The sequence below is a fragment of the Macrobrachium nipponense genome, chromosome 8 (genome assembly GCF_015104395.2).
Source record: "Macrobrachium nipponense isolate FS-2020 chromosome 8, ASM1510439v2, whole genome shotgun sequence".
Lineage (NCBI taxonomy): Eukaryota > Metazoa > Arthropoda > Malacostraca > Decapoda > Palaemonidae > Macrobrachium > Macrobrachium nipponense.
The window spans coordinates 108957792-108985381 of NC_087203.1; the positions used below are offsets into that span (position 1 = coordinate 108957792).

General features: G+C 39.4%; 1 pseudogene; it reads right to left on the reverse strand.

Annotated features, from left to right (window-relative positions):
* Positions 1–27590, reverse strand: part of LOC135223178 (diacylglycerol kinase delta-like) — an 88410-nt pseudogene that overhangs the window by 23015 nt on the left and 37805 nt on the right.

Genomic DNA, 27590 nt, shown 5'->3' on the forward strand with positions numbered 1-27590 from the left:
CAGGCGACACACCGGGCGTCGTGGTGCACGCTCGGTTGCGCTGGTGCAGCGCGCTCGGCGTCCACTGGAGCGCGCTCGCGGCCATTGGAGCGCGCTCGGCGTCCACTGGAGCGCGCTCGGCGTCCATTGGAGCGCGCTCGCGTCCACTGGCGCGCACGCTCGGCGTCCACTGGCGCGCGCTTGGCGTGCACTGCCTCGCGCTACCCCTGGCTTGGGCGTCCGCTCTCAAAAGCTTACTGCTACTATGACTTCTTTGACGTATTTCTCGGTGGAAAGACGGACACGAGTTCAGGCGACGTTCGCCTTCTTACTTCTCACTGAAACGCATAACGAGAGAGAGAGAGAAGGACGTGAAGCGTCCTCTTCTATAAAGCTTCTATTTAGAGGGCGCGAGTCCATCCGAAAGCTCCAACCCCTGCGCGGGGGGGGAGGACGCTTCGGAGGACGAGAAGCAATCCTTCAGGATTCGTGCACGTGCACGCACTTAGGCAGTCTGGGGATTTTCATCAGAAACTGCCGAAGGCACGCCAGATCGGTGGGGGTTCCTCGTACCTCCTTCGGCTTTCGACATGCTCTCTCCCTCGTTCTGGGAGTCAAGCAGAGGTCCCGGCCTAGAGGCGAAACGAGGCCGATCTGACGCACCCTCCACTACACAAGGGGTATCACTGCACTTCTGCACTTCACTTTTACTCTCTAAAGCAAGCACTTTCGATTCTAAGTTACGAATCGAAGGAGTATCAGAAAGGGGCATTTCTCTACAGCACGCTTAGGCCCAAAGGGAACAACTGCAGGGTTAGGGAGTAACCATTACAGAAGTAGCACTTCACAGCATTGAAAGGAGCGAGCACCTCGTAAAGGCATACATCGTGCCATACTAAGGAGGGTTATGGCATAAGTCCTACAGGAAGGTTAGCACTTCACACATGGAGAGACGAGCACCTCTCGTAGACATGATACATTGCCCGTAGGGCCATACTACGGATATACAAAATAAAGTCTCCAGGAAGGTTGCAGGTTCACTAACCCTGACTTTTTGTTACTGATTATTGCGTACATCGAATCATAACTCTTCCTTACGAATTACATTTACTGATTATTGCGTCATACGCATCTACGTCTTCCTTACGGAATAGACAAAGTCTCACCCTCCTTACATGAAATCTCAACAAAGAAGCAAGACCCATACCCCTCGTACATACCAAGTGCGAATCTACCGAAGCTTTCGGTAGCCACACCCTATCTTTGCAGACAACCCCGTCTGAAACTAGCCTAACTAGATTCAGATATTTTATGCAAAAATGAATCAAATTCAAATCAATTTAAGATAGCGTATGCCTAGCCACAAATCCAAGTGAATAAATCAAAAGACAATTAGGATACTTAGCGGCAATGAAGTTTCCACAAAATCCTAAGACGGAGGTACTGAAAAAAGTGTTTTTCAGCACGGCGACAGAAAAATTATGAATAGAAAATGGGAATGATTCCTGATACCCGCCTCCCAGCGCGGGGGAATGGGTACTAACCACCTGACTCCCACTGCGCGTGTGTCGTAAGTGTTTAAATTTCTGTCGGATTCGGAAAAATACAGCTATATATATCTGACAGGTAAGTTTCATGAACAAAATAAGTTTTATTTTTAAATTAATGCCATTCATTTACAATTCTAGATTTTAATTTCGACTGAAAATTTACTATCTATCTTTTCTTCAATTACATAAAAACAAAAACTGTATCTTAAGAAAGTAATAAAGCTTATTGTGTTATTTTACTTTGAACCCTGACGATGTGCACATACACACAAAAGCATGGTATCTGAATTTTCTTTATCTGCTTTCCCAGGGATTTTTTTTCTTTGGATACTTGCGATAAAAAAAAAACCAACAAAAGTGCTACAATCCTATGAACCACTGTGCAAGGGGACACTGCCAAATAAGTTGAATAACTTACACCATAGTTATATAACAACAGGGTTCAGATATGGTAATTCTCAAATCCTACTATTACATACAGAAATACTTTTTTAACACAGCTAAAACTACATGTAAGAACTACCATGCCAGTAGCCAAACGATACGTCAATCATTAACTCGGCATTACTTCATACGAGTCAAACAAAGCTGTACAGTACCTATGTCAAGAGTGCTAGATTAAAAGCAGCTGACACATTTACAAAATGTAGTAGTAGTAGTAGTATTCCACGAAATAAAGAAGTAGTAACTAGCTTACACATGCATTTCTTCATAAAGTTTATTTATGATGCTGAATACTCTGTCTAGTAATGCTACAGGCGGAACTTCGTAGTGACAGGTCAATAGCAGTGAATGGGATTTATTCAATAGCAACTTCTCTGTCTATCAGAGGTGTGGGGGGAAAAGGATACTCAAGGAACGTACCAAATTTGCCTCCTAATTCTCAAGACTACATTTCCATTAATAATGACAGTTCTTGATTAACTTACCTCATCAATGCATTTTAGAACAAAGAGCATGTACAGTAATGACAGATAAAACATGTTTCGTAATTTCAAAAATGTCAAAATCTTGGAGACAGCAATAGTCACCTTATGAAACAAGCATATATATAAAAAGGATAAGAACACTATTCAGTGTGCAAAACAATGTTTAAGACTATAATAATGAATGCAATAGACATTAAAATGAATATTTCAGAAACATTATTAAAAGTAAAAACATCATAAAGAACTAAACCGTCCTCACCTTTCTCGTCAACTTCATCATCCGTACAGCTTCTGCACTTCTACGTAACGTTCTGAGGTAGGGGGGACCATTTCCTCTCCATCGTCAAAAGTTTCCAAATGTTCCTCCTCAGCTAAAGGAACAGTTGGTGTTCTTATTTCTTCAAATTCCGCTTCTTCACCATGAGGCTGTTCTCTGGTTGGTGATGGCCAGTCTGGGGATTCCTGCTTTTTCTCCCTGGCATCTTGATCTGACATGCTATTCACAGATGTCTCTTCTTGCTACACTTGCATCCCCTTCAGGAGTCGTATCTTCAAAAATTACCCCCCTCTTTATTTCCTGTTCTCTGAGTTTTCTCTAACAGTGTCATCTGTTTTCGTCACTATCACCGTTTTCAGTTTTTTCTTTATCCTCCTCTTCTATCTCTGCTTCCTCTTCATCACCACCTTTCAACCTCCCTCTCTTCTTCCTTTGGCTCTTCCATATCCTCATCAATATCAATAGAATTATTCAAAGAACTTGCCAGAGAGTCTCTTATTTCTGATATTGATTTTTCTTCAAATGCATATGGTTCTTCATCACCTCCAACTTCCTAAGATTATCTGTGGATGACTGAATTCGAACTTCAATATCTTCTATGGCAATACAAGCCTCGTCTCCGTAATCTTTCTCATGCATACTATTTTTTCTACTGCTTTCCTGCACACTGTTTTTCCTACTATATTCCTGAACGCTATTCTTCCTGGACAGATCGGCAAACTCACTTGGAACTGGTAGGGTTGGAGGAAACTCAAATTCATTTTGGCTTTCTCGACGATGTCAGGGAGAGGTGATATACACTATATTTAACTCTTAATTGCTCAAATGGATCATCTAAATTTGGTGTCCTAGGTGGAGAAGCCTATTGAGGGAAATTTAAGAAATGATGAGGTATGTTAAAGAACCCTGGTGTTGATGACTTTCAACACCAGAAACGGCAGATGTAGGAACACCAAGATTAAACTGAGCTGGAGAGGCTGGCGGTAGTGGGGAAATTAGTAGTAATAGAAGACATGAATGGTGACAATCCCTTAAACTGGAGCAGGTGACAAACATGAAGCCTCGTTGTATGATGCAGCAAACAGTTGAAAGAACCTGAAATAAATTAAAAAATAGCTGTTACTAAAAGATTTCTAAAAGAATTTTCCGAGTTGGAAAGAAAATGAAAGCTACTGTATTATCTTTCTTGATTACATAGTTGCTAAAAATGTTACTTTAAAACCCTGCAGTTTTAAACTCTAAAAGGTGGTCTCCCTCAGAAATAATTCATGAATGTCATTTTCACTGTTTTCCTTTTTAAAGAGATGATTGTTGATTTTAATATGTGAATATATTTCTAAGCTTGTGATGTCCTAGATAAATCTTATTTTAGAACCAATTCTGTACAAGCTTCATTTATACACACACATTTCTAAACAGCATCCTGATATAATTTCAAAGATAAACCTGCACTTTTTTTATATGATTTGATTTGATTTATATAGATATTTGGCATTATGCCAAGCACTGGGGCAACTAAGAGCCATTCAGCGCTGAAATGGAAATTGACAGTAAAAGGTTTGAAAGGTGTTACAGGAGGAAACCTCGCAGTTGCACTATGAAACAATTGTTATTGGAGAGGGTGAACAGTAAGATGGAAGAAAGAGAAAATGAATGGATGTACAGTAAAAGGAATGAAAGTAGAGTTACAGCCAGGGGCCCAAAGAGAAGCTGCAAAGAACCTTAAGTAATGCCAACATTGCACCGAATGAGGTGCATTGATGGCACTAACCCCCATAGGGTTTTTTGATATGCTCAAAAGAGGCAAATGCAAAAAGTAAAGGTAATATGGGGGTGTTAAAAGATGCATCAAAAGTGTCATACACAACAGGGAAAACCACCTCTAGAATATTGAAAACACAGAAGGGCTGCCAGTTAACAAAGGAACAGAACATCTGTAAATTAGCCCAAAGAGCAATAATCAAAATTGGATGTGAAAAGAGGGTGAAAACCATACCAGTCAGTGAAAACGAGGAACACCAGTAGAATAGTCTGAGAAACAATAACAATAGTGGAACTGCAAGAGATCATGCAATATAATGCTAAGATGCATTCACTGTCAATGACATATCAATAAAATAAATAAAAGGTGAAAGAGGATCCACTGAGGTCCAGTCTTTGTCTAAATGCTCTGATGTGGCCATGGTAGTATGGAAAAAACTCCTTGGGTAGGAAACTATCAATGTACCATTGCTCTATTTTTCATTGTACTAAGCAAGTTCCCCACTGAAGTACCAACAGAGGATAAACTCCCATATCAGTACTTTAAATTCATCCCATCTGGCTCTGAGGCCCTCTGAATTATTGAATATGACTCTAGGGAGTCTAACCACCATTCTTATAATGTTTGCAGGTGTCCTTAGCAATTCTGAAGACTCAGAAATGTTGCAGAATGACCCAAAAGCCAGCCACTTTTCTGATCTCTGTAGCGAATTTTTCATAATGCAGCAATAACTACATTTTTATCTGCTTGTTTCACCCGAGACAAATGGAATAGCTACATGTGATAATCTTTCCATGTTAGGAAATCATATTTTTGTGAGACAGGAATCCACTGGCTTGGCCTTTTGTTTAGCCAAAACGTTGCTGCTTCCCCTTTCACTTCAGGATATGTAACTGAAACTATTGCTATCCAGAAATTCAATTAAGTTAGTTTTTTTTTTTTTTTTTTTTTTTTTTGCAGAGTTGCAGTTTTTATAGATAAATCTAATACGTATTCCTCTAGCCTTGGACTGATCTGGTTAGTACTTTTTTAGGAGACTCTCTTCGGCTTATGTTCCTGTATCTATTTTCAATCCTTAACTGGCAAGTCAATTCTGGTTTAGTTTAAGTTTTATGTCCTGTTTCTCAGAACATTCTCTCTTTTTCCATTTCATAGATACATAACACTTTTCAACTGAGAGAGGTGTACCTTACTACAGTAAATATACTTAGATCCCTGAATGTATAAACCATGTTCATCTTGGCTAAATGCCATACATACAGCTGGCTTGCCATGTGCCTTGCTCCTGAAAGAGGTCTTTGAATAATTAATAAAAATATCTCCTAGGTCTATGAATATCATATACCATTTTATTTTGTGCCCAAATATACATTAAGCCATAGTGTTCTAAAATGTATCCCGATACTAGGGTGCCTCAATCTTGAGGAAATGAATGATAATTGGTAATAATTTGTTCTGTTTTTTCTTGGAATGCCAACATAAGTGGAAGAAATTACCTTACATCATATGAATAAACATTATATCTGTACTTTTAATGGTGTATATCACACTATTTCAAAAATCACTATAAAATAATATACATGCAATCTTAAACAATCTATGCAAAAGCTTCACCTCTTCATGTTGATTAAATATAATAGTACTAGCTTCACTAATAAAAGGACTAGATTTACCTGTAATCCTGGTCCTTGTGCACTGGCTCCATCATACTTTTTCTCACCCCCTTCATCCTCTGGAAGTTGCAGCTTTATATCAGGCGGTTTTCTTGCTGCCGTCTGCTCATTCTGATCATCCAACATTTTCTCTGTGTGCTCAATGATTTCTCTCACAGCTTTCTTCAGACTGTTTGCTCGGGACATCAAAGCATCCCTTTCAATTAGATGTTTCTGTAATTAAACCAGATAATGTGAAAAGTCAACGTCCCTCTATAAGATTCTTAACTGTATTTGCATGGCAGAGTACATTAAAAAATGAGTGTGAATCTTCTCTTAATGAAAAGTGAATTTAAAAAAAAAAATTATTTTTTAATCACAGTCCCAAAAATTCTTCTCAAAATTCAATTCCATTGACTAGTCCCTGTAGAGTAATACCCCAAACTTACATTCCAGACTCCTCACACAAGGGAAATTTGTCGTAAGTTTGGCACAGTCTCTCAAAATGCTAATAAATGCTTACTTCTAAAGTTTGAAAGCTAAATATGACTCTCGTCATGCTCCCTAAGTATTAAGCTAACTTTTAAATGAAATTAAAGTTACTGTAATTTCATTTAAAAAGTTAGCTTAAAAAAATAAAATACATAAATGGTTGGTAAAAATATAGGAGTAGGTGAAGATTATATATGAACTACTATTTCTCTCTTCTTTCCCCCTTCAGACCAATCTATTTCTAGAAGTCTTCTCAACCTGTTTTAAAGAAATTCATTAGTCTCTTTCTCTTTGTTCTGAAATTCCTTTTCATGAACAAATGGTGCTTTTTATTTGGACTAATACAACTCTCTGTTATGTCTATGTTTTAGAATGGAGCATTTACACTTGTAAACTGTAAAAGCAAAATCAGATCAATTTTAAATTATCTATCGCTAACTACAAATGAGAGAGAGAGAGAGAGAGAGAGAGAGAGAGAGAGAGAGAGAGAGAGAGAGAGAGAGAGAGAGAGAGAGAGAGAGAGAGTTTCTTTATTTAAAAGAGTGAAAAAGCAAAGTTATCTTATTTCTTTAAAACACTTATTATTATTATTAGGGCTTAGTTTTTCCAGACCTCTGAGTCTCTAGTAGACTCTTCTCGGGCTGGTTCTCAGGGATTAATCCTGAGAAGAAGGAGAAAAAAAAAATAAATAAATAAAATAAATAAATAAATATAAAAAAACTTTAGACTTTATTTAAGAAACCTGTCTTATTTAAAAAAATTATGATGTTAATTGAAAAATCTTTGCTTTCAGCAAGAATACTATTAATTTTTTAATTCTGTAGATAAATTGATCTTTGTTGGGTCTAATTTGGGCATTCAATAAGTAAATGGTGCACTGTCAAGGGTGTTTGACATCTATTACACTTTATTGGGTCAGCATGTGGTGTTGACATCAAGTGACCATGTTTTTATGTTTTTAAGTTTATATGTGGTTGGCACTAAGGCCCATTCTCTTTTCCAATCCGGGTATATCAATGGTTTAACAGATGTTATCCAGTCTGACAATGGGGCATGTGTAATTGTTGGAGGGATAGTGCAGGCTAATTTGGCAGCTGAGTCTGCATTTTCATTTCCTTTTATTCCCACGTGTGCTGGAATCCAACATATTTCTATTGATAATCATGATTGGAGGAGTTGATGAATTTTTATTTGTATTTCCTGCACTATTTGGTTTACTGATTTACACTGTTTTATAGCATCTATAGTGCTATGTGAGTCACTGAAAATAACAGACACACTTGCTTTTGCCTCAGATATCATATTAAGAGCCATCTATACGGCTGTGACTCCAGCAGTAAATATTGATGATATTAAAGGTAGGCTTCTTTTGATTAAAATATTTTTCAAATATGCAGATGCTGCTACTCCAACATTATTTTTGGAGCCGTCTGTATATACCATGAATTTGTTTCCTTTTCTTCTAATGTGTTCCAAAGTGTTGTCGGTACATTTCTGTACTTGTCATTTGCTTTTTAAGTAGGTAAGACAGGGAGGTACATATCTTTATTAGTTTTAAAATCCACGGTGGTGGCAATTCCATTGGTGGGTGAAAAATTGGATCTATGTTATGCAAGTTCATTAAGTATTTAGCTCTTTTGGGAAAGAGCTAGTACCTACTATTAACTTCTGTTACTGGATTACAGTTTTGAAAGCAGTCAGCTGCAGGAGACGATCCCGCTTGCAGTGAAAGACCTCTTCGTATTGTAATCAAATTAGGTGATGTTTCAAGGGCAACACACCTGCCTCTACCAGAAGCGAGCTTGTTGGGGACGATCGGAATGCTCCTGTGCACAATCGCACGCCTTCATGTTGCACTGCATCGAGAGTTTTTAATGCAGATTCTGAGGCAGATGAATATATTGGACAGCAGTAATCTATTATGGATAAGACTGTTGCCTTACATATCATTAATAAACTGTCTCACTTTGCTCCCCATTTAGTGTGATAACTTTTCCAACATGGCAAGGGCTTTGATGCCCTTGGCTTTAATGTATTTGATGTGCTCTTTCCAATTTAAATGTTGATCAAATATCACTCCTAGATATTTTATTTTTGTGCAAAATTGTATTTCAGTGCTATAAAGGTGAAGTTTGATTGTTTGGTTCTTCAGCCATCTTTTGTCTTTGTAGAAGATGATTGTTTTTGTTTTATCAGATGAAAATTTAAATCCAACTGAATTTGTCCAACTACATATATTTGAAATGGCAGTACTGAGATCTGAGCATGTCTCAAATTACTACTCATATAGTAAATAACAAAGTCTCAACATAATAAACTGTTTTTTACACCTCTTGGTAAAATTTATAGTAATGTCATTGATTTGCTAAAGCAAACAATACAGCTCAAGACAGTACCTTGAGAGATTCCTTCTTCCAGTTTATAGGTTCTGAGTAGGAATTTTTCTAATCTTACTTGTTAAAGTTCTGTTGTTAAAAATTCTTAATAAATATTTGGTAAGTGGCCTCTTAGTCCCCTTGGAGTGAGTTTTTGCATGATGTTATGTTTTCCATGTTGTTCGTATGGCTTTTTTCTATATAAAAAAAATATAGCTACAGTTAATGTTTTTTTTTCAAAGCCTTTTTTGATATGATCTTGAAATGTGTTAAGGGATCTAGGGTTGATCTGCCAGCTATTGAACCAGATTGTGTTGGTGTTAAAATGGATTCTTTGGTTATTACATATGTTAATCATGCATTAACCATTTTTTCTAAGATTTTGCATAGGCAACTTGTTAGGGATATCGGTCTATAACTTTTATTGGAATTATTATGGCACGTTTCCGTTTATCAGGAAAGACACGTTTTCGCCAGATACTATTATAAAATTTTAATAAATATGATTTAGCTATAGGAGCTAATTTTTCTATCATTCAAATGATATTTTATTCATATCCTGGTGCAGAGGGATGACATGTGTTGATGGTATTATCTAGTTCAGCCATGTTGAAAATATAATTATATTCCAGGTCTCCAAGAGTTTCAAAATTGAGTATTATAATTTTCTTTTTGTTTTCTGATATTTTGAAAATGTATATCTAGGCTAGAGTAAGCACTGAGTTTTCAAAAGCTTTGGCCAATCCATATTTTGATATTTCATAAGTATCATGGTATATTTTTCCATTTAAATGTATTGCACATCTTGGAGGTTCTATGTTTTCCATTGATTTCCTTATCTTTTGCCAGATATCCCTTGTGGATGTGTTTGAAGATATGTTTGAGACATATTCTTTCCATGATGCAATTTCTTTAGCTATCACTGTTTTTCTAAATTTGGCTGTATATTTGTTATATAGTGTTTGAGTGACTTAAGGCGAGTTTTGAGTCTGTTAAGATTGCGACCCAATATATGTTTTATTTTACTTAAGGTTGTTAAGGTTGGATTCCACCATGGGACAGGGGATTTTGTGGAATGTGATTTGATTTTTGGAATACTTTTATCTGCAGCATTTATTATGAAGTTTGAGAAGGATTCACATGTAGTATTGCGATCTTCATTATGTGGGAATGGTGTATGTTTCGAGTGTATAGGAAATATTTATCCCAGTTAGCTTTTTGGAATATAGATCTTGTAGGTGGCAATATTTTGATATTACTTAAGTAGTTCAGAATGATTGGGAAATGGTCACTTGTGTATAAATCGTCTAGGACATTCCACATTTCAAATCGGCTACATCCATTTGAATATAATGAAATGTCAACTGAGGGAAAAGGTTAGGTGTGTATTTGAAAAATATGTTGGAACTTCACTTTCATTGAGACAACACAGGTTGTGTTTCATTATAGTTTTTTCTATGTTGATTCCGGATATGTCAGTGGGGTTATTAGTATCCCATAATGGATTATGTGCATTAAAATCTCTTACTATAAGTAGGGTTCCTGTATACTTTTGCTAATAAGTTCATAAAAATCACTAAACTTTGCATTGAAATTTGGTTGGTTATATAAATTACAAATAGCGATTTTACTTTTGTCAGGCATATACAGTTTAATAGATGTTATTTGATATGGCATAGATGGTATGTCGAAAGGTTCATATGTTATGCTATTATGAACGTATATAGCTGTGCCTAATTTTCCACCATCAGTTGGTGAATAACAAGCAATTTTATAGTGCCGGATATTTGTAGGGTTACCTTTTATATGTTGTAGACATATGCACATTGGGTTGTGGTCTCGTATGATTCTTTGTAATTCACCCAGACGTAGTCGGGTTAAGAGACCATTTATATTCCATTGAATGATTTTATATTCCATTACGTATTGGGAGGAATTGGTGTTAAATTCTGTAAACTGACTGCTGAGTTTACTTTGCCTCGTAGTTTATTTGCATTCAATTTATTTGTAGTTTTTTAATCATTGTATTTGTATGTTGGTTATTAGATTCTGGAGTTGTTTGTTTTTCATAATTGAATATTAATAAGTCTATTTTTTATTTTATAATTTCCTTTTTGCATTTTAAGGATTCAGAACATAATTCGTTCTCATGTTGGTGTGTTAAAGGGCATTTCTTTAATTTAGTAAAATTGTCTATACAATTTCGTACTGTGACCTGTCTTGGTAGTTAGTTGGTTATATGTACTTACAAAGCACTCATTACAACCACAAAATAAAGCATGTTTGGTAATGTTAATTATTGGTTCAGAAGTATTTGATCTAGCTTTAGAAATTTCTGGTTTTGTAATTCTATTTGGGTCCTTTTCTGTAGTGATAAGGACTGTTGGTTTGAGGGGTTATTTGTTTTGTTGTTAATGGAATATTGGGTCTTGTGGATGGTTGGTTGATAGTGATTATATTTTGGTTTTGTTTGGTTAATGGTATGATTTTCATTAGTATTATTTGATGGGAATTGTAAAGAGTGATTAATTGTTTCTTTACTGTCCAGATGTTGGCTGTTTGATTGAGATTGAGGGTAATTGTGTATTTCCACTTGTGATGAGGTTAGTATAATATCTTTTTTAAAATGTTCTCCTGGTGTAGTTGGAGCTTCTTTGGATTGTATTTTTCAATATTTACTTTTTTCCCCTTAGGTGGGGTTCGTTCCAGTATTCTTTTCTTTTTGTCAGTTCGATTATTATTATCATTTAACTCCTCTTCCATTGGAAGTTCTTTTCCATGGATAACTGAATCATCTATGTTAGTGGTGGTATTGGTTGTTATAATATCACTTTTATTTTGGGTTTCAGTATTATTGGTATGAAATTTAGTTTCTATGTTTATATTATCTTGTTTGTTATTGTGCTGCTTGATGTCTTGATTTTTAGTCACATTTGAAAAGGTGGGGGTTTTGGATGGATTATTAACTCCTCTTACTTTTAGCTCAAGTCTTGGCTTCCATGACTGAGATTCCTGTCCTATATTAACAACTGAAGTTCTGAGTTGTATGGTAAAAGAGCATTCTTTACGATTTTCGCATGATGGGCTAGTCCACAATTAATACATTTTGAGTGATTACAGTTCCAATTAGTGGTATGGTTATCTGATGTGCAGACTGCACATACTACAGGCAGCCCCTGGGTTACGACGGTGTCGGCTTACAACGTTCCGAGGTTACGACGCCTACAACGCTCATCTGGGAGATGAAATATGACACCAAAAATGCAAAATAATCAAGATTTGAAGGTTATTTTGATGAAAAAATGCCAAAGAATGCAGTTTACACTAGTTTTAAATGCACCCAAAGCATTAAAAAGTAAGGTTTTCTTAGGATTTTTGAGATGTTCCGGCTTACGAATCGTCCTCAAGAAACAGAACCCCCGTCATAACCCGGGGACTGCCTGTATTGCCTTATTACAGCATTTTTTGTATGTGTGTCCATACCTTGAGCACTGTGTACATTGTAGTGGTTTTGGAACAAAAGGACGAACTTCTCTATTTTGTCCAAGAATTTTTATTTTAAATGGTAGGTCTTGGCCTGTAAACTTTATTTTGGCAATGTTGATATTTTTAGTTTTGTCTTTCCTACTTGAAATCGAGTATATTTCTAAATCGTGAATATTGTTATATCTCAATTTTAAGGAGTCTAGCAGTAGTTGTTTTGAAGGAAGCTCCTGCTCGCTATTGGGTAGGATGACTGTACACTGTACATAATTCAATGTGTATATTATTTAATTTTGTTATACTTAAAAGGCAGTGGAACTGCCTTTTTTATTGGTTAACTTGGATAAGCCATTCATTGTCCTTGATGTCTCTGCATTCCATGTCTTGTGTTGGATATATGTTAAGTAATTTGTTTTCTAGCATCGCTGCTGAGATTTTGTTGTCAGCTTTGAGGACTAGAAATCTTGACCAGTTACCTGGTCCAAAGAGGTCATCAAAATGTACCAATGTGGGATTAAGTCAGTAATTTTTGTTTCTTTTTGGTCCTTGTTTTATTTATGTTGCTTGTCTATCATGATTTTCATATTTTTCTGTATTGTTGCGAGGATTACTTGTCTCTAATTTAGAATTATTGTTCATCATATATGGTTCCATTGTTACAATATTGGAGTTTACCAGTTTATTTTTGTTTGTTTCCTTTTTATTTATGCAACCATCCCTATTTGGTTTTCTGGCTCTGCTGCTTTACTTGGAACAGGGTGTTTCTTTGTATCATTTATAGTACACTTTCACTACTTGAGGCAGTGCCAAGGAAATTCGGGAGTGACGTGCCAATAGTCGTCAACTGTGCCAGTTTTTCCATCATGGGGCCCAGGGGTACACTAATCATTTATTTCAGTATTCATAAATTTGAGATGAGATAAAAAAATAAAATAAAATAAAAATAAAAAAAATAAAAATTCTTGAAAAGATATCATTGGCCCTTCGCGAAATTGAATCTTCCGCCAATGGCACAAGTGAGAAAGGACTCCCAAATGTCCGCATTCCTACCCTACCCCAAAAGGGGATGGCATAACATGATTAGTATGGCCCAATTGTAAGCAGAACCCACTTGCTAGGACTAAGAGTATTACTATAATACAATTATCCCCATCCAAATCACATTATGGGCAAACTGGATAGAATGCCGAGAGTTCTATTCCTAGAACCAGGGCTCCCCCTTGAATCCATGGTCCAGCTCCACAGAATAGTTCCGCCTGAAAAACAGGTACGAACATTGTCGGGTAGATGATCGATCTACCACAGTTCTCACTATTTAGCTTCGGATTTAACTCCACGTTAAGCCATGATGTTTTCTCATTTATTTGCTTTCAAAAATTTTGGCAAAAATGGAAAAGTCCACAGAAGTTAACTCAAAAATATATAATGTCATATAAGACATCGAACCTGGGAAGGGAAGAAATTCCTGAGGTTCAAGAGCCCCCTCACCACGTCAAGGTGGTCCCACAATGAGGGGGCTTTAAAATACTATCACATGAATTTTGTAATTACAGTTATAAGTATTATTATTGTTATTATTATTATTATTTAATCTTATTAATATTTGAAAATATCAATAAACATAGTTCATACATGTTACCATAAAAATTCTCTCATCTCAGTAAAAGAGAGAGAGAGAGAGAGAGAGAGAGAGAGAGAGAGAGAGAGAGAGAGAGAGAGAGAGAGAGAGAGAGAGAGAGAGATTTGTTACATAGAAAATTAAACAACCACTTTTGCAGGGTTTCTCGAGGATTCAAAAAAGTTGCGTTTGCGTTCGCATGGCTGGGAAAAATTGCGTATGATAATTAGTTAGGTTCTAATGAAAAGTTTGCACTATTGTGAATTCGTGCAGCTCGAATTGCCTAAGAGTGAGGTATTACCGTGCAGCCTGAGCAAACAACAAACTGCTGTGAAGAAATGCAATAAGCCTAAATTAATTCAAAACTCAGAGGTAAAGAAAAAGATGTCTAATCCATCTCATATGAAGAGCACATTATCAATAAGATTATATTAAGCTCCCAACAGGGTCATCATTTGAAAACTTTCCAAATGATATTAGCAATTAATGAAGAAAGACTGATACCTTACATTTTAATAGCATATTAAACTTCTAATCAAGCCAAAGTTGGGAGTGACGCATCACTTTTCCCTTTCAATGTTATAATTATGCAAAATCTTTTCAAGACGACTAATAATCACTCAAGAATTATTTGAAATATTTATTTCACATGAAATCATTTCTTATATTCTCTCTTACCAAACAAACACTACATTCAATTCCTTCTTCTCCCTTCAATTATTGTTCATATAACTCACTAGAAGAGAAAATGCCATCATCATACTAAAAATCAAACATGAAATGGCAGGAAAAACTTGTAGATAATATGTTCAACACAGAATGTAAATATAAAAAAAATATTTAAACATTGAAAAATCATGAAACACTGGACACTCCAACTTCCATATGATTCAAATCATGGTCATTTATGACACTCACCCTTTTGTGTCTTTTCCGATGTTGTGCGTTGGAAGCGTTCTTTTCTTCTTTTTCTATACTAACTTTATCCTCACTATCTAGATCTAGGCTTGTTTCGGGACTCTGCAAAGTAATATAAGCTATAAACAATAAATGAAAAATAGTAATTACAGTAAAACCTAAACTGAACAAACACTATTGGGTCTGGCATTTCTGATAATTAACAAAGTCCCTGCATTATAGCCTGCACTAGAATATTTTCCAGATCTTTATGTCTAAAATGTATCACATCTAAAATGGTACCATACTGAAAAACAAACACAGTATGGTAGCTAGCATGTACGTACATAAGTCCACTAGGTTGATATTACAATAATATACAAATAAAGTTATCAACACAGCTCTGCTAAAAAAAATTTCAACAGTGTTATTCAATCGATAATCGTAACTTTAAACTCTCTCACATACTACAAAACTTTTTACACTGATTTTGGATCATTTTAAATCAGAGGTATGGCTAACCGGAGAAATTGTTTTTACAATAAATCAAGTTTTTTACTCAAACTCCATCATCACAAATAGTCTTTAGCTGTGCATAATGTGCCCATGTACATAGAAGAAAGTATTTCAAAGAGAGATACCACTCTGCATGCCCAGCTAACTCCTTAAAGCCATGCATCGATGCAGATTTCATTCTTTTTTGCCAATATCCATCTACAGAGTGGGGATGGGACAAAGGCACAGAAATCTATTATTAATGAGACTTTGTTAACACCAGGCTTACTTTAAAAACACCATTAATTATTACAAAACCATTATTCATAAATAGATAAATCACCATCTAGAAGAGAGGGTAAAGCAGATGAGGTCAAGAAAAGGAGTACATGGCTGCCACTAGTGCAGTCCAGGATAAAGACCCGGAGTTGGCAAAAAACTTCTAGATATAGAGGGCATCCATAAATAATAAATTTTCAAGTGAAAGAATTCTCCACAAAATGGACACTTTCTTAATCAACAGGTCTGCAATGGAAGATGAACTCAAGGGGGAACACTCTCCAGCTACAAAGGCATCAAAGCTGTAACTCCATGAACTAAACACCTAAAATGTGCCAGATAAATGAGAGATGATCATGAACAAAATGAAGATAAATAATCCAAATCCATCCCAAGTGAAACTGATGGTCAACTGTGATGATAGGCCTTAATGACAAATAGAGTCTTTTATGGCTTAGCAAAGATAATAAAGTAGCACCTCAGGTCCTTTGACAACAGAAGCCAGCTTTAAGGATGACAAAGCTACAAACTGAGCATAGCAAGTATCTCTCTGGATGCAGCAGAAAAAGAATGAGAAATGAACTAGGGTAACAAATACGAAAGATGGCTTTCATCCACTGACTGATTATGACAACTCATACACATGACAGACAAGGAGACAGACAATCTAAAAGTCCTCACAGGACACAGAAGACTGTCCTTTTGAGCAAAAGAAGGCAGAGCTGGAATATCATTTAAGTTAGCTTTCGTGATTCTTGTGATAACCCACAGAGTATTATCATGATCATAAATAAGTTTAATCACCTCAATGAGTCATATCTTTAGACTCATGGTGATATGACCAACGGACTTCTTAAATAAGCAATGAAAATTAGACCAAGAATAGTTAAGGATTGAACGGTTAAGAAAGAGGCCACCAAAGGGAACAAATGGAAAGAAAATGTGAAGGAAATAAAGTTGGGACTGAAGGGACACTGCAAAGACCGTTTAGTAGGCAGACCAGTCAATCCTCCTACAGATAACCACAAGAGATGGCTAATGCTGTCATTTCAGATCTATGATATTACCAATCTTGACATTTTTCTCATGATACTTAACTAGATCTTATTTGCATTCCCTTAAGATACACTGATCAACATACAAAACAAATACAATAATAAAAAAAACAGTTGGTACACTGAGACATCTGTAAATGATAAATCAAAAGCAACTCATCTGTCCACTGAAATGTTCTTATTAACAATGAAGTTAAAGAACTTACGAAATATTGTTCATTCACACTGTATTAATGTTACATTTCTCATATTCTATCTAACTAAGCATTTAATTTCATTAATATCCAAACAAAGAACAGAAAAATTATCCCAGTGTATAAAAGTGTATACAATTAATAATACACTAACCCTTGAGAGCATAAGCAGAAAGACCTAAGGATAAAGTCAAATGAAAGGATTCATACCTGTCTGCTGAACTATTCTCATCAACTACAGTCTATATGATCTTACAAAAGATTGTTCAGTCATACTATGTTACCATATTATATATCTTAATCATTTATGTCATTTCTATTAATTCATTTAATTTAATTTATGTAACCTGTATTAGGACATGAACTCTGCATAAAAGTAAATATAACCCATACCTCATCTACAACAGAAGAATCCTCTTGAGTATTTGTACTAACAGATGCCATGGATGCAAGACTCTCCTCATGCAGTGCACGGAGGAGCAAGTCTAGCTTATCACTGAGAGTCACACACTTGGCAGAAAGCGAATCGTCCACCACAGCCGTGTCTCCTGAGCCTCCTTCACCTGCGATGCCTGATACTTCACTCCAACTCTTGCCTACTTTCATTATTAATGACTTTATAGTTTCACACAAAACCCTGTCAGGAAAAAAAATGTCAACATAGACAAAAATACTAAAGTACTGCAAACCATTTAAATCCATACACTTCAAAATCAATGAAAGACTGTACAATTCTTTCACTGTATGTCTACCTCAATACACTTCATATATACAATAATAACAGATTAATGATGGTCACTGAAATACAAAAAATTATGGTACAGGTTCCAAAATAGTGTTATAAATCATAATGACAGGTAACCTTTCCTGACTGATACTTATGAAAACCATCACAAATTTTTCTGGGCTCTAAATCTGTTTAGATTCCACACAGAATTGGATTTCAAAATGGTTGGTAGTTGGGAACTACACATTAATTTTTACATTATTACCATACTTATTTAAGTATGGTAATAATGTAACAATTAGACTAGACTTTCCAAGTCAAGATTATCCTCAAATTTACTTAGCTGATGCACTCAAAACTGAGAGATTTCCTGGGCTGTGTAGCAAGATATAAATAAACTTAATCAGTCTCGGTATTGTCTAGTCATTTCTCATTTTCATTTGCAAACTTGACCACTGTTCCCTATATTTTGCTAGGACTTCTTTCTTTACTGTATATGTGTATGTTTTGATGGGGACCTCATTTTCCAAGATAACCAGAAAGGGACTTAGCTTTCCAGCCAAGCTTGAGATTCTGGATAAGCCAGACAATGCTCCAGAGCACTCCCAGCTCCAAGAACAAGATTCAAGCATAGACATCGTTATCAAGAGCATGAGGAGGATGGGGTGTACAGTTTTGTCTATGCAAACATTTTAATATCTTGATCTGGTCCCTCTATTCTGGGATGAGCAAATGTCCTGCCATGTTTGTAATCACAAAGGCAAGTTTATTAATCAATAATGCTAGCTGACTAGTGTATCAGCATTTATCTGAGGACATGTTTAGAGTAGCAAGACTAGACTGAAACACAGGCCTAACATAAATTACAAAGCCTTACTATTTCCTTCTCTCCCCTAGCAAAGGTTAAATGTTTCCTTTGAGACTTCCAAAGATAAAAGTAAACTGTATTAAATATAAAAGGTTTTCTATTTATTTCAGAATATATCATTTACTTTGGTTCAAAAAACGATGCTCCAACATTTCAAGATCTAATACAATCCACATAAAAAAAAAGCTTCAAAGAAAATGTTATTGTTAGTATACAATAAGGTTTTGTACATACTTACCTGGCAGATATATACTTAGCTTTACGTCTCTGACGTCACGACAGAATTCAAAACTCGCGGCACACGCGACAGGTAGGTCAGGTGATCTACCTTACCCGCCACTGGGTGGCAGCTGTAAGAACCAATCTCCCTTTCCAGCCAGAATTTTTCCTTTTTTCTTCCACCTGTCTCCTGAGGGGAGGCTGGGCGGGCCATCAATTGTATATATCTGCCAGGTAAGTATGTACAAAACCTTATTGTATACTAACAATAACATTTTTGTACATGAACGTTTCCGTTCAGAATATATACTTAGCTGATTGACACCCTTGGTGGAGGGAAAGAGACAGCAATATAAATATGGAAAACGGGGAAAACCAACACTTGTTGTAGGATGTAAAATACAACCTTGGTTCTTACCTGTTTAGGCAGAAGACTTCGTAGTTACTGTCTATGAGTCTGCGTTGCCTGAAGAGCTTCAGCGAGGGCGTGACCTACAGCTGACAGACTCTTTGGGTCTATCAAGGGATTTGGTTATCCGCTTACTTGATAGAATCCGAGCAGGATCTTGTCAAAGGGGATTCGCCCACTTATATGACAGAACCTAACCACTATCATTGCAAGGAGCTCAAACATAAACCGATCACCTAACCAATCTAATCATTGTTAGACATACGACATGAAAGACATGCCTACCCGCATGCTCTTTCAAACAACCAAAAACTTACAACCTAAACAAGGGGAAAATATATACTACAAAGGATATGTCTCAGCTCCCTGCCCCAGCACCGAATCCGCCGATACGTACGGGCCTAACGCGAAGCACTTTCATACGTAATTTTGACGTCTCTCAGATAGTGGTTTGCGAAGACTGAGTTGCAAGCCAGAATGTTGCCTTCATAATATTACTCAGGGATATGTTTTTTGTTGAAAGTTAATGATGTGGCAATAGCTCTTACCTCATGAGCTTTGACCTTAAGAAGTTTGAATTGACTTTCATCACATATCGCATGTGCTTCTTTCACCAGGCTTCTGATAAAGAAAGAAAGCGCATTCTTCGAAAGAGTCCTCCTTGGATCTCTTACAGAGCACACAAAGGTTGACATCATTGCCCTTAAGTTTTTTCTTTCTCTGCAGATAAAACTTTAAACTTCGTACTGGGCAAAGTGACCTCTCTGCTTCCTCGCCTACTAAGGCAGACAAGCCTTGGACTTCAAAGCTCCTAGGCCAAGGATTTGAGGGGGTTCTCGTTCTTAGCCAAGAACGAAGGTAGGAATGCACAGATAGCTGCATCTCCTCTGAATCCCACATTTCCTTCTAATGCATGGAGTTCACTAATCCTCTTGCGGAAGCCAATTGCCATGAGAAAAAGTGTCTTCCTCGTGAGGTCTCTAAAAGAGGCAGACTGAGGCGGTTCGAACTTAGGGGACCTCAGGAAACGTAGCACTACATCCAGATTCCAACTCAGAATCTCTGGCGAAACCTTTTTGGATGTTTCAAAAGATCTTATTAGATCATGAGGTCCTTGTCTTCTGAAATGTTTAAGTTTCTGTGCCTAAACACTGCAGACAGCATGCTACGATAACCTTTAATGGTTGATACCGCCAGTCCACTTTTCTCCCTAAGGAAAAGTAAGAAGTCTGCTATTTGGGTTACAGAGGTACTGGAAGAGGAAAAGTGATGGTTCCTACACCACTGTCGAAAGACGTCCCACTTCGATTGGTAGACTCTAAGGGTAGAAGGCTTCTTGTCTGCTGCGATAGCCGTTGCAACTCTTGCAGAAAACCCTCTCGTTCTGGACCAAACTTTTGACAGTCTGAAGCCAGTCAGATCTAGAGCGGGGAGTTTTTTGTGATACCTGTCGAAGTGGGGTTGTCTGAGCAGATCGATCCTCTGTAGTAATGTTCTCGGAAAATCTACTAACCATTCCAGTACTCTGTGAACCAAACTTGTGCGGGCCAGAACGGGGCTACCAGCGTCATCCTTGCTGCCTCCAATTCTGCAAATTTCTTGAGAGTCTCTCCCAGTATCTTGAATGGAGGAAAAGCATACATGTGTAGGCCCTTCCAATCTAGGAGAAAAGCATCTATCGACACTGCCTCGGGTCCGATATCGGAGAGCAGTAGTTGGCTATCCTCGCATTCTTGGCTGTGGCGAAGAGGTCTATATGAGGCCTGCCCCAAAGATTCCACAGGTCCTGGCAAACATCCTCGTGAAGAGTCCACTCTGCAGGCAGGACTTGATCTTTCCTGCTTAGGAGGTCTGCTCTGACGTTCTTTTCTCCCTGTACAACCTGGTAAGGAGACAAATCTTCCTTTCTCTGCCCACAGCAGAAGTTCTTTTGCTGTCCTCGTAAAGGGAGAAGGAGTGAGTCCCCCTTGCTTTACCTGATGTATGCCAGGGCTGTGGTGTTGTCCGAGTTGATCTGTACTGCCGAAGCTAGGACGTAGGGCTCGAATGCTTTCAAAGCTAGCCAAACAGCCATCAGCTCTTTCTGTTGATGTGCCAGGTCACCTGTTCTTTCTTCCAGGTGCCTGACACTTCTCTTGAGCCGAGCGTTGCTCCCCAACCTGTTTCCGAACGTCGTCAGAAATACAAACAATTGGTTGGGGTTCTTGGATGTGAAGGGACATCCCTTCTGCAAATCTGAGCAGGGTTCGCCCACCAAGAGAGGTCCTTCTTGATTTCTCTTGAGATCTCGAAGGAGAACTCTAGGTTTTGCGAACGACACCTCCAGTTTCGATGTAGAAAGAACTGGAGAGGTCTGAGGTGCAAACCTTCCTAGAGAAAGGAATTGCTCCAACGAGGAGAGTGTCCCCAACAAACTCATCCACTCCCTCGCTGTCCATACGTCTTTCTCTAGGAAGGCTTTGACTTTCTCTGACCCTCGGGCTATCCTTTCTGGAGACGGAAAAGCCGAAAATCCAGAGAAACCATCCGAATCCCCAGATAGATACGATCTTGACTGGGGATCAACTGAGACTTTTGAAAGTTCGCCAAAAGTCCCAGAGAACTCGCCATGAAAAGGGTCTTTTGTAGGTCCTCCAAACATCTTTTCTGTGACTTGGCTCTGATTAGCCAGTCGTCCAGGTAAAGGGACACCCTGACTCCCTCCAAGTGTAGCCATCTTGCTACATTTTTCATTAGTCCTGTGAAGACCTGAGGGGCTGTTGAAAGGCCGAAACACAAGGCCCTGAACTGGAATATCCTTCCTCCCATCATGAACCTGAGGTATTTCCTTGAAGAAGGATGGATAGGACATGGAAGTAAGCGTCCTGAAGATCTAGGGACACCATCCAATCCCCTGGACGAAGAGCCGCCAACACTGAGGATGTCGTCTCCATGGCGAACTTCCTCTTTTCTACAAAGAAATTCAGGGCGCTTACATCCAGAACCGGTCTCCATCCTCCTGAGGCTTTTGGAACTAGAAATAGGCGGTTGTAAAAGCGCTGAGCATGGGTCGCTCACTAGCTCTATAGCCTCTTTCTCGAACATTTGTTCCACTGCCTGTGTTAGAGCGAGGCTCATGATGGGATCCCTGTACTGGCCACCAACTCCCTCGGAGTCGTCGTCAACGGTGGTCTTTCCGTAAAGGGAATCAGGTATCCTTTCCGGATAATCGAGAGGGACCAGTTGTCCGCTCCTCTCTTTGCCCAGGCTTCGAGAATCTTATGAAAGCCTGGCACCTACTGATGTTTCTGGACGGACTACTTCCCTACTTCTTAGCTCTGGAAGAGCGTGAGAAGGATCTACCTCTCTTGAATGGTCTATTACCTCTAGAGGTAGAGGCTCTAGGAAGGAGGGCCCCCTCGAAAGGGCTCCTGTCTAGCTGGAGTCCTCCTTCTTAGTCTTCGTCTGGAAGGAGGTCCTATGGTTTCCCTGCCGACTGACGCGAGCATGTTCTTGAGTCGCCTTCGCAGAGATAGATCCCGAGATGTCCTGGATTATCTTCTTCGGGAAGAGAAGAGGCGAGAGCTGCGAATATAGAAGCGAGGCTCTTTGAGCATGCGAGACGGACTTTGTAAGAAAAGAGCAGAAGACTGATTTCTCTTCTTAAGAACCCCTGCTCCAAACAGGGAGGCTACTTTGCTGCGATCCATCTCTAACTGCCTTATCTATGCATGTCAGAAACACTGTTGAGATCCTCTGGGGGCGAAATAGAATCCGGGTTCCCGAGTCTTTTTAAGCCAAGACCCCCAAAGACAGTCAAGGAAGTGAAGACTTCCAAGACTCTGAACATTCCCTTCAACAGGTGGTCGAGCTCGTTCATAGCCCAGGTAGTCTTAGCAGACAAGAGAGCCGAGCGTCGTGCTGCATCCACCAGTGAAGAGAAGTCCGCGTCTGCAGATGACGGAACCCACCCAGGCCTAGGGGTTCTCCAGACTCATACCAAAAACCTAGTCTGCCCGTAAGCTTGGAAGGTGGGAAAGAAAACACAGTATTCCCTTTCTCCTCCTTAGAAAGTAGCCAATCACCAAACTCTCAAGCCTTTTTCATTGAGATGGTTGGCTTCATCCTCACACAAGAGGAAACCTTCGTCTTCTTAGAAGTCGAGAATAACGAGAGAGGAGACGGAGGAGCGACGGGAGTAAGGGAGTCTCCAAACTCTTGAAGAAGGAGATCTGTAAGGATCTTATAGGACGATACCGAAGAATCCTTAACTAAATCCTCTTCTGAAGGTTCCACTTCATCCACCGACCAAGAACCCTCGGCTTCTTTACGAGAGCAGTTGCACTTCTCTAAAGAAGTGCGTCTATCTAGGGAGTGTCTGGCAGCCGTCTGGCGCCTATCAGGGGAAGCCAAAGCTTCGGGAGAGCTCCTCTCGAATGCGTCCTTCCTACTCTGATGAGTGCGTCCTCTTTGATCCTTAAGTCTACTCCTAGATTCCCGGGAGTCCCAAAGGGGAGCGCCTGCTAGGAGAGGAGAGCCTACTATGCTCAAGGCGCCTAACAGGATCCATGCGCCTGTCCAAAGGAGAGCGGCTGCCTGGCGAACTGCGCCTACAATGAGGAGAACGCCTACTAGGCTCTTGGCGCCTACTTACAGAGAGCGAATCCCTGGAGAAGATCGCCTACTCGAGACCGGCGTCTACCATGCTCCACAAACTTAGATCGAGACTCGTGGGTCTCTGCAAAAGGTAGTCTCTCAGCCGAGACATATCTTTCAGGCTCTTTACGCCTGTCCTGAACAGAGCGGCTAATAGGAGAGCCGCGCCTATCAGGAGAAAAGCGCCTATCTTCCGCACCGCGCTTGGAAGCGGGAGAGCGTCTACTTGGGGAGTAGCGCCTACCAGGCTCTAGGCGCCTAACATAAGGAGAGATCCTGTCTCTTGAAGAATCCATGAAAGAGGAGGCTCTCTTATCCGGAGATTGAAGGATCTTCGGCGGAAAACATTCCGGGCTGGAAGGAAAGGCGCAAGGAGCCTTCCAGGCTCTCTTCAGCGGTCGCGATGAATCCGAGGCGCTATATCCTCTTCTAGGCGAAGGTGATGAAGAAGAAGAGAAGCATTGGCGCAATACCTCCTTCTTCTTCGCGCGAACAAGGGCAGTCTGGGTACGAACATCAGGATCTACCGAGGGGACGCCTGATCGGTGGGAGTTCTCCCTAACCTTCCTGCGGCTGTTGACTTTCCTCCTCCACTGGGACTGGGAGTCTGGAAGAGTCTAGGCCTGGAAGCATTAGAGCTGATCAGACGCACCCTCCACTGCACTGGGGTCACTGCACAATTCACCTTGCCACTATTTACTCTTACCTTGCAACGAACGTTCTTCTCCATGCTAAGGATCGTGCTCTCATGGTTGCCACTTCGAAGTCGTATCTTTAGGTTTCGATGCAGGGCGCAGGAGCTGAAACTGGAGAAGGATCTAATGCTACAACAGGATTGTCTACTTCTACCTCGCTAATACGAGACTTACTAGAACTTCTAGACGAAGCTTTTCTCACCCTGTCTTTCTCCAACTTCTTCAAGTAGGAAGAAAGAGCCTTCCATCACCCTCATCCAATTTCTCACACTCATTACACGGGTTAACAAAAGAACATTCTTTTCCTCTACATTTCAAGCATACTGTGTGAGGATCTACCGTAGCTTTCGGTAGCCTCAACTTGCATTCATCCATAGAGCACACCCTAAACATAGAAGATTTCTTAACCTCTACATCAGACATCTTGAAATCAAAGAAAAATCCAAACCAATATCAAAAAACAATCCACAAGTGCGTATGCCAAGCCAACAAGATCAGGTACTTCACCGAAAGTCAGTCCAAATAAATCCAAGGCAACGAGTATCGAACAAAGCTGTCAGGAGGTAACAACCAAGGTGTAGTCGTCACCGGCGACAGAAAAATTCTGGCTGGAAAGGGAGATTGGTTCTTACAGCCGCCACCCAGCGGCGGGTAAGGTAGATCACCTGACCTACCTGTCGCGTGTGCCGCGAGTTTTGAATTCTGTCGTGACGTCAGAGACGTAAAGCTAAGTATATACCTGACAGGAAAGTTCATGTACAAAAATATAAATTACTCTATAAAAGGAAAACATCTTACTTGGCAGATGAGATGACAACCGAGTGTTGGTCTGACTGAAGCAGTGTTGCCAAATGAGCACCGACAGAATCTTCATACGCAGCCACTTGAGACAACAGAGATGGGGAAGTCAACTTGTGTTCAGGACTTAAAGAGACATGACTCACGTAACCCATGATGCTCCACCTAAAATATACAATGATGCACTTTCAGTGCTCATCACTTCATAAAAATAACATGAACATAACGTAATAGTTTACCTAACATATCCTTTGCATAATAAGCAAATTAATAAAATTCTCTATTAATGTAATTACTGTATTATCAAAAGATGTAATTATACAATAAACACAACATAGGTTGTTGTCATAATACAAATACCAAAGACTTCCTAAGCTTCCATGCACATTTAGTGTAAATATCCCTGACATCCAAATTTTTCCTAAAATTTACATATATCAGTGAAACTCTACAATATGTACATCAATAAAGAATAGTGATAAAGAATCTCTTGAATTTTATGCAAAATTAAAATGGGAAAAATATACTCTTTAAAAAATCATGATAATATAATGCTAAATTGCACCAGTGATTATGCTTTATGCATGAATGGCAGTTAATAAAGCATTTTAATTATATACAATAAAAACTTTATACAAATAAAAGCTTCATATCATAATTCCTATGGCTTGTAAGGGAACCTCCTACTGCCAAGATGAAATAAAAAATCGTTATATTTACAGAACACAATCTAAAAAAGTCAAAACATACAAAATAAAATTAGTCAAGTAACTCATGAATACCTATGTATAGACTTGGCCTGAGGACAAACTAGTGGGTTACAACATTGCTTTCTGAGGTTATTCACATTTTAACCTTAAACGCCGACTGGACGTATTTTACGTCGAGATAAATTGTCTGTCGGGTGCCGACTGGACGTATTTTACGTCGACATACGAAAGATTTTTTAAAATTCGCGGAAAAATACTTATAGGCCTACCAGCCTAAAACTTTTGAATCACGCGCCTTGGGGAATGCTGGGAGTTCACGGATCAAGGCCGTTGTTTTGTTTTGAAGCGTGACCCAGGTGCGCATGCGCGATATCCCTTCTTCTTCGCTCCAGCCAGCATCAGTAGCGCACCATCCGAGAGCGATCTTTCGTGAAAAGCATGTTTTTCTGACTTGTGCAGACTTTGAGCATTTGTATTGCTACAGGACATTCCTAGATATGTCTTCAACGACGTGTGAACCGTGAAAGGCGCGTTTTAAACCCGTCGGAAGGGATCGTGTAAGGCGAGTTTTGGACCTGGATGCTGGCGAGGGGCCAAGCACCCAGCATGACCCCGTGCCTCAAGGCCGTTCTGTGCGGCCACGTGTGGCTGAAAGTGTTTCGGGAACACATCGTATGCCTTTGGTTACCCCTAGGAAGCATGTGGGCGTCCTTAGGGGCATTCGTAGGCATTTGGGAGGCCTCCAACCAAGGGACATAGACGAATATCTTTCGGAGCTTGATCGGGAACATGTCGCAAGTCCTCATTTTGATGGCGGATGGTCATCGAGTGATGAGGACATCAGTCCCGATGAAGTGAGGATGAATATTTGCCCCCAATGTCCGTTCGAGGCTCACATCCCGAAAGTGAGCTCGAATTCAGTGCATACAAGGGGGAATCTGAGGAGGAGGGGGAGGGTGGGGGGGGTAGTGTGCATAGTGCCCGCACCCGTGCGCGTGCGCGCGCACGGGCACGTAGAAGGTCGGCTCGTCGCGCCAGCCAAGGTGAAGGTCGGTCGTCGGAGAGTGACGAGGGGTGGACGGAGGACCCCACCCCTCCTAACATGCACCCCTTCACGGCAACCCCTGGGATGACCCGTACCAGTACCCCTGACTGTTTGGGGTTCATCCAGCTTTTCCTGACGCGGGATTGCTGGAATACCTGGTACACGAGGACGGTGGACTACGCTCGGTACTGCCGGTATGAGCTGAAGACGACCTTGTCGTATTACTGGCAGGGTTGCAACCTCATTGACATGGCACATTTTTTGGGGCTCCCACATTTATTTTGGTTTGACACCTGCTGTCAAACGTCAGGCAATATTGGAGGAGAAATGACAATTTGTCGAAAATTGCATTTTTCCTAACTATACAAACCTGAGGTCCTTTAACAATAGGAAGTAGCTAGCGGCAGCTGGAACGGTCGTAAGCTTCGAACAAGGGGAGAACGGTAG